This window comes from Sturnus vulgaris, chromosome 3 (assembly GCF_052056855.1).
Source record: "Sturnus vulgaris isolate bStuVul1 chromosome 3, bStuVul1.hap1, whole genome shotgun sequence".
NCBI classification, from domain to species: domain Eukaryota; kingdom Metazoa; phylum Chordata; class Aves; order Passeriformes; family Sturnidae; genus Sturnus; species Sturnus vulgaris.
In genome coordinates, this window is record NC_142245.1 from 2156994 (window position 1) to 2165081 (window position 8088).

The window sequence follows — 8088 nt, forward strand, 5'->3', positions numbered from 1 at the left end:
TCAAAATGCATTTGAAGGGAAAAAAGAATAGTTGTACCTCTGCAAAAAAAGCAGAGGTGAGTTTCTATTTTGCTTGAAGCTTTGGAGAGTGAAAAGTGTTGCAGACAGTTATATTTGTAGCAGGATAATATGAAATGTCTCTTGCATATGCATACCAGCCTTACAAGGACTTGCAATATTTGGAAATAGGGATTTATTTGATGCTTTGGTCATACCTAGCAGTTGCTGCAAAGTGCCAGGCAGGTGATATTAAAGTACTCAAAATAAAATACTTATCTGTATTTATAGCTTCAGACAGTGAATATTTGCCAGCCTAAGTGATGACTGGGCGTAGTGACTGGCAAAGCCCACGGTAATTTCAGTCACGAAATCAATTCCATAGCTGTAACAAATACAGTTTTAAAAACAGGCATGAAACACAGAGGAGAGTGGGTTTGGAGCCACAGTTCAAGACATTATTTCTCTACAGAGTGGAAATAAAACACTCAATTTTATCATAATTGTGTAGTAAGGCTCTCTGAATAGAGAATTAGATTGATGTTGTCAAGTAGTAAAAACAGAGTTTTTTGGCAAGGGCACTATGGTCTAAACTGTGTGTGTACTAGAAAGAATACCTGGACAAAAAAATCAGTTTATTGAATATGTAAGTTTGAACTTTATTGGGTAAAGATGGGCAAACTCTGTCCCAAGTGACATGCTTGTCACTTGTGTTCATTAATGCTTAATCAAGAATTCATCTAAATTCCTAGCCAGACATGCTCTTAATAATTGTCACAGGAACCAAAGATTGGCCCTGCTCTGGCTATGGGCAGAAGTTCCAGCTGAACAGGATGTGTATCTCCATTAGGTTGAGAACTTGTGCCATAATGAAACACCCAGAAGCAGAAATGTTGTGCTTCAGCCTCTTCCTGGCAGAATCCTCAGGGACATGCTGGTAATGAATGGAGTTGAGGAAATTTTCTCAACAGAAAGTTCTTGGTGTGATGAATTTGAAGGTCTGCTTGGTTCTGGTTATTGTCAGAGTGAGGCAGGCTCTGCCTGCTGACCTCGAATGGAGAACCTGGAGATTTTGTATGGCAAGTGCCTGTCTTCCAAAGAGCTCCAGCCAGATGGAGAGTGTGGGATCTGCTGCCTTCCCAGAAACCACACTCACTGGTTTCATTTGGCCTTGAACAGCATGCCAGGAGGTTGTTGTCATAGTGCTGTGTGCTCAGCTTAGCTTGGAGGAGCTGGGGTTGATGAAATTCTGTCCTTTTCAAAGAATTGTGTGCTTATTTTTATTGTGATTGCCTGTGTTAAGCTTTTCTGGCCTCTTTTTCTTTAAATGGTCGGATTACAGTGACTCGTAAGGCAAGAAAACATGAGAATCTGATTTTATTCCAATTTTTAAAAATTGGAATATTAAAAATTGGGCCAGATCCTGGAAATGTCTGTCTCTTTTTGGTTCTGGGATATGAAAAGGTGTCAGTTCTCCACCACCATGTTGAAAATTTGTTCTGTTTCTTGATACCGTTTGAATACGGGAAAGATAAAATAAGATACAGAGCAAAAAGAACATTTTCTCTGCCCTCAAAAGATAGGAGTGATGACAAGCCACAAAGTAAGCACATTCTCAGCTTAGATACAATTATCTTCATTCTCTACAGTGGCCTTTTAAGTGCTGAGGGAAGAACAGCAAGAACTCTCCTGGACTGCTCTTTTAGCTTCTAGCAATCAGCAATTTAAGGACTTCTTTAGCAGGCTGCATCTAGATTGTCAGTTTTAATGGGCACTCATAGGATGATTTCTCAGTAATGCCTAAATGTGAGTTTCTTTAAGTTTGTCTTTATTTGGAGGAACTAAATTCTGGCTCAGAAGAAAAGAAATGGATAAAGCAAACATGCTGAATTGAGATTTCAGATCGTGAAGGAGTCTAGGGCTGAGTCTTTCTGTGTGAGTTTTAAGAGCAGTGACTAAAAAAGCCATGGTGAAATACTGACGTGGCAGGATGAGATCCAAAGTGTTCATATGGACTGTCTCTGAGCCCCTGGTCACACTTTAGTGAGAGAGTTTCAGACTCTGTTTTGGTCAGAAGAATATGAAATCATGGAATTCACTTTTATCTGTGTTGGGGACAGAGCAGGGGGCTGAGCTGGAGAGCCAGAGAGATTTATTGCATGACAGCAGAGAAAAAAAGATGAAAGATGTGCCTGTCCTGTTCTTGAGTTCTCTAGGTGTCCCTGTTCTGCCCACCCAGGCTCAATGCCATCTCTTTGAGAGCTCCCAGCATCAGATGGTAAGTCATAATACAAATTATTTAAGAATAAATAAGAGATTTACAGGTGAAGTTACCCATCCATAATGGGATGTGCTCCAGACTGGGATTATTCTAATAGCAAATATTTAAAGTGGTTTATCTTCCTGATATCGAAAGGGTCCCTTTGCTCTGAGTAAATCAATGCAGTGAGTTGTTACAAGCATGCAAAACACAGATTAAAAAATAGAAGTGCAAAGCACAGGGTAAGCTGGACAAACCACCTGTGATGGAGTAGTGACCTCTGTGGCAGGAGCAGCTTTGAATCATTCATAGTGGGAGTGCTGCTAGTAAGAGACCTTGAGCTGAACCTGAGCCTTATGAGTGGAAGACATACATGTTTATTTCTGGGTTTTACTAAAACAAAAAAAAAAAAGGAAACAAAAAAGATTCTTCACACAGATATGTCTGCATAAAAAAGAAAAGGGGCAGAGTGAGGCTCACTTAGATAATCCCTACAACAGAGCAAGTGTAGGGAGATGTGGCTTCCTAATGGGTGAGAAGAGGAAGCCTAATTTAGGATGCTGTAGGTCACACCTTAAGTGGGAAGAGGTGGTATTTGATCTTTAGCCTCTTGAGTCCTAAACTCACATCTTGCCTACAGAGGGCCTGAAATTTTCTGCTTTACATCCATGTCCTTATGAATTAAAGAGTAAGTGCTCGTTTGATCTGGGCATTTGGGATTTGGCACCTTTATATCATAGTTCTCCTATACCTGCCTGTGAAGTTAGTACTGAAGTCCACGCTGCATTAAAGGTTGAAACCTTTGAGATGCCCTTGATATCGAGGATGAGAGATTCCATTCTTCTAGACTTAGCTTCTTTTGCAAATTGTTAGACTAGGGAAACCATTAGAGAGAAAATCTATGCCTTTTGCTGAATTTATGCCTGGAGAAACTATGCAAATCAAAGAAAAGATTTGCTGCTCTGCTTTTCTTCCCTCTGTTATTTGTATCGTTTAACACTTTTGTCAGCTGCAGATGGGCAATAAGTGAAGGACAGAGAAAGTGGCAGGTGTTCAATCCTTCCAAACCTTATCTGGTTTTAGTAAAATAATTTTTTTAAAAAATAGAATTGGAAGAATTTGGTTGCTATGATAAAGCTAAGTCATCAATTATTCTGGCTTGCTGCAATGCTGTCATGGGACTGCAGGCAGTCTGCTGTGGTAAAAGCACCTCGGTCCCAATCCTTCAGTTTAATTTGCACAAAGTGCTTGTAAAATTCAGAATGTTTGCAAAGTTGGGTAGCAAATGCACATTTTACATTTCTCTTAGTAGTGCACATACCTATTTCCAGAGTAGCTTAGGCCTTAGCAGTGTTTCTCTCTTAATCCCAGTGTACCAGTGAAGCACTTCAGTGTTGCTTATATTGGCAGTATTAAATGCACAGAACATGGCTGTTGAACTTGGGTTCTCTAAATATTTTAGTTCTGCCTGGAGGATGGGAATAGTGAGACCAAAGAGGTCAGAACCCTCAGGGCTCTGGCCTGTTCTTGTGCTTTCATTGCTGAGCTCCAACAGTTTAACCCACAGCCCTTTAATGCACTAAAACACTACTGAGCTATAAACTGGGGATTTCAGTAGCTAATTTGTCAATGTTTCAGTCCATTGTGTAGTGGGTGTGGGTCAGCTGTTGAACAGATGTCTTTGAGCCATTTTCCATGCCAGCAGTCAGTCTGTCCTTCATCTTTCTAGTTATCTCCTCTGGAATAAACAATTCTGTTCTCAGGGAGCTTTTTTTTGCTTTGCTGGTTTGTTTTGGCCGAGGATTGTTTCTGGAAAAGAGGAGCCAGAGCAGTATGAAGTCGGTTTTAAGCAAACCATAATGACACTGTAATGTTTTGCACTAATATTCAGCTGTTGGCTGTCTGTGTGGTACACAGTGCTCCAAGGAAGATCTAGCCTGGATAAACAAGGGAGGTAAAGCTGGAGAGCTTTTCTTACTGAAAGCTGTTTATTTGGAGCTATATTTATAACTGTTTTCTTTAATAAATACCTCTGTTTAGGAGGTACTGTTATGCCATATGTTTCAACAAACCTCATCTCAAGCAAGTCCTGATGGATGAAAAACATTTTATGAAATGTCTAGTCTGTTGGGTTTTTGCCTGAAAAGGGTAAAAGTAATGTATGAAGTCATGCACAGTGTATCCAGATGTTCAGATCTACCCAAAAAGCATGAATTTCCAATGGTTTCAAAAGCAGAGAAGATAGAAATCCACTGCATTAGTCTGTCTAATATGAATGCAAATAGCTCTTTCCATAATGACAGTGTGGGATGAGTTCCATCTTTTTTTCCTAAGGTCAGGTGAGTCTACTGCTTTTGGATGACAGGCACTATTTCTTTCACTCAAAGTTTTGTATCAAGGACAGGTTGGATGGGGCTCTGAGAAACCTGGTTTAGTGGGAGATGGCTTTACCCATGGCAGGGGAGATGGAATCTTTGAGATCACTTCCAACCCAAACCCTTCTGTGATTCTGTGAGTGTTCAATGCTTCTGTCATATGCAGGAAAATAATTCAGCCTTGGAGCAGTGCCATATAACATGCAGCATCTGACTACTCCTGGCTTAAGCGAATCAGAAATTAGAATGATGGAATGGTTTAGGTTGGAGGGGCCTTAAAGCTCATCTAGCTCCAAGTCCTCTGCTGTGGGCAGGCAGGGATGCCACCCACTAGATCAAGTTGCTTGAGAACCAATTCCAACTTAGTCTTGAATATTTTCAGGGATGGGACATCCACAACTTTTTCTATGCAACTTGTTCCAGCGTCTCATCACTCTCACAGAAAAGAATTTCTTCCCAAAGTCTAATCTAAACATATTCTCTGACAGGTGGAAGCTATTCCTCCTTGTCCTAGTCAAAAGTCCCTCTCCAGCTCTCTTTTAGTTCCCCTATAGTTACTGAAATGCCACTATAAGGTCTGCTTGGAACCTTCTCCAGTCTGGATAGCAACCCACCTCATGTAACCCATCATTTGTTCTCTGTTTTAAAATGTGTGTTTACATAATAAAAAACTCTGGGCTCGTTTCAGTAGGTGCTTGTTACTGTGGTTCCACACTTTTATATTTGCATGTAGCTGGTCATGGACTCTAAATGCCATCAGAACTTATCTCATATTGAGTCGTTTTGACCCCCTGTATTTCACAGGTAAAATCATCAGGACTGTGCTGTTACAGCTAAAGGGACACAATCTCCAAAAGGCTCCAACCATTATCTTTGTAAAAGAAACAGCAGCATTCAGATATCTGCACTCATCACAAACTGGTTCAAAGCAAAAACCACCAGTCATCTCTGACAGTCATCCCGTGGTAGGCTTGTGGTTTTCTAACTGCTTCCCACCCACTCACAGCTCCCTGGTGCTGTGACTCAGCTGCAGGAATGCTTCTGTGCCTGGCCTACAGCTCCACGTGTCACTGTGCTGTTGTCAATCCACATCCAGGCAGTGCTCTTGGTTCTCATGGATTTGGGTTCCTTGGAGTGAGCTCTGAGCAGGGTGAGCCAGGGAAGCTCTGCACAGGCTCCTGTTCGTCCTGAGCCTTCTGTGAAAGGGAAGGTGTTGGCTGTTTTGTCCTTGCTGAGCTTCCTGTGTGCTCCAGCCTCTCTGCTGGCTGACAGGCTGTCCCTACTGGTTTTTCTCAGTTCCCCTGTATCTAGCAGAGCCAGAAACACATAAGTTTCCTCTGGGAAAAAATCAGCACTCTGACTCTCCAACTTCTTGCATATTTTCTCCGTGTGCACTTCTCCTTTGCCAGTAGTGTCAGGGTGTCTTATTGCTGTTGCCAATCCTGTGCTTGGGTGTCTGGTGTTTTCTGTATCAGTGTATTGTGTCAGCAGAATTTCATGGGAAAAAGAGGAAAACTGTCTTAAAGTTTTCCCTGAATAGTTTGTTCCACCAGCTTAGTTCATTGAATAGGGAATCTTGAGGGCAGAATTGACAAAAGTCAGCTGTTCAGTCAGTTCTCAGAACTCAATGCTACCTGCTTGCTAAAATAAAAAAAATCTGGGGAAAAATATATTTTTGTTACTGAAGTGTTCTTGTAATGAAAACATAGGATTTTTGCACAAAGAAGAAAATAAAGTAAAACAAAATAGCAAAGTCCTTTTTGTTGCTGCTGTTTTAGTAGCACAGAACAAATGAATGTTTAACATGAAAGGAAATATAGATAAGATAAAAGTAATCATTAACTAAACCAGCTTCGCTGCAGGAACTTGATTGGATCCATTTGAGATTATTGCATTGTGATATCTGCCTGGTTAAAATACAGTGAAGCACTACTTGATCACCCAAGGATATGAAGAAAATAGGATTACTGTTAAAATTAGGGGTTTTGAAGAATAGATCTGGTGCTCTGTAATTTGAGCATTTAGACACTTTGAGTGGGCTCATTAAATTAAAGGTTGCTTAATAAGAGAGAGAATTAAGTGGCCTAAAATTACTATATAGCAGTTACAAGGATCTTTTAAAAATATATTCTATAGGTGTATTTGAAAATAATGGTAAGTCTTGGTATAATTCTGTTTAAAATTCAAGTAAGAAACTTGTGGAGAACAGAAAGTACTGTATGGAACTAGAAAGAATATCAGATATTGCAGGACACAGAATTGCCTTTACCTTTCACAGGACTCCTTAATATACTTGGTCAAGTAGTTGATGAAGAGAATTCCAGGCTTAGCCAGCCAAAACAAGGATGGGTTTGTTTGCTGGAGACCAAAATACCAAAGTAACCTCTGCTACGGTCTGTGCTATTGACTTTTGTTGCATTATTCTGTCTTAAAATATTAAATATTTTAATGCAGGTATTTTATAAACAAAGGGGGAATTCTCTGTTCAGACTGCTGTGCACACAGACACAAAATTTCTTGGCTTGCTTCCTCAGGAATACAAAAACTTATGAGCAATCACAGAATAAATTACCAGGATTTCTGGCCCAGTGATTTGTTGGAGAAATGGCTGTTGAGCCTTCTTCAGTCTTTATTTCTTACAACTGATACCAATGTTGCTTCTGCTTTCCAGATTAATCCAACCTTTTGGAGTAAAATTTTCATAAATACTCTTTGTCAGTGATCTTGTGAATTTGACATATTTTTAAATCCTGCTGTTTCTTCCCTAAAATAACTAAGGTTTTTTGTCTGTATTTTGGGACTTTAGTAGTTCCCATCTTGAACCCAAATCACTGCCCTCCTTTTTTCCCCCCTCCTCCATTGTTCTGACTTTGTGAAAGACATTCAGAACTATAGAAAGCCTGACAAGATTCTTAGAGCTCTCTGAAGATCTGATTCCCTTCATCCCAGTAGTAGACTATTGACTAGTTGACTATTATTAGTCCAAGTCCTGTTGCACTGATCTTTGTCCCTTGATGTTTTTTAGGGAACTGCTTCCAGTGATGTTTGGTCTCTCTGCATTCTCAGATGCCCCTCGTGCATGTACACTGTTGTTCCTAAAAGGCCTCTGAAACATTGTGGTGGCAAACACAGCAGAAAGGTCCTGGAAAAATCTGATTTAAAGGGCAATAGTGTGCAGGCAGCTTTTTTTTATACCCAGCGACATCTGAGGCAGTAAAGGACCCTCTTTGGCTGTGATTGTAGAGTATGAACCACCAGAAGGCTGCTGAACATTAAACTGCTCCAAGAGTTAGGATAAAGGATGAACTCTGAGTCTCTGAGATCTGTATCAGGAAATTGTGAAATCTGAGAGTTTGGGTGAGGTACGTCTCTCTTCTTTAGGAAAATTCCATTTTGGAATCAAACCACAATAAAAAAATCATAGCTGCTGTACTCTGGTAAAATAAAAAAACAAAA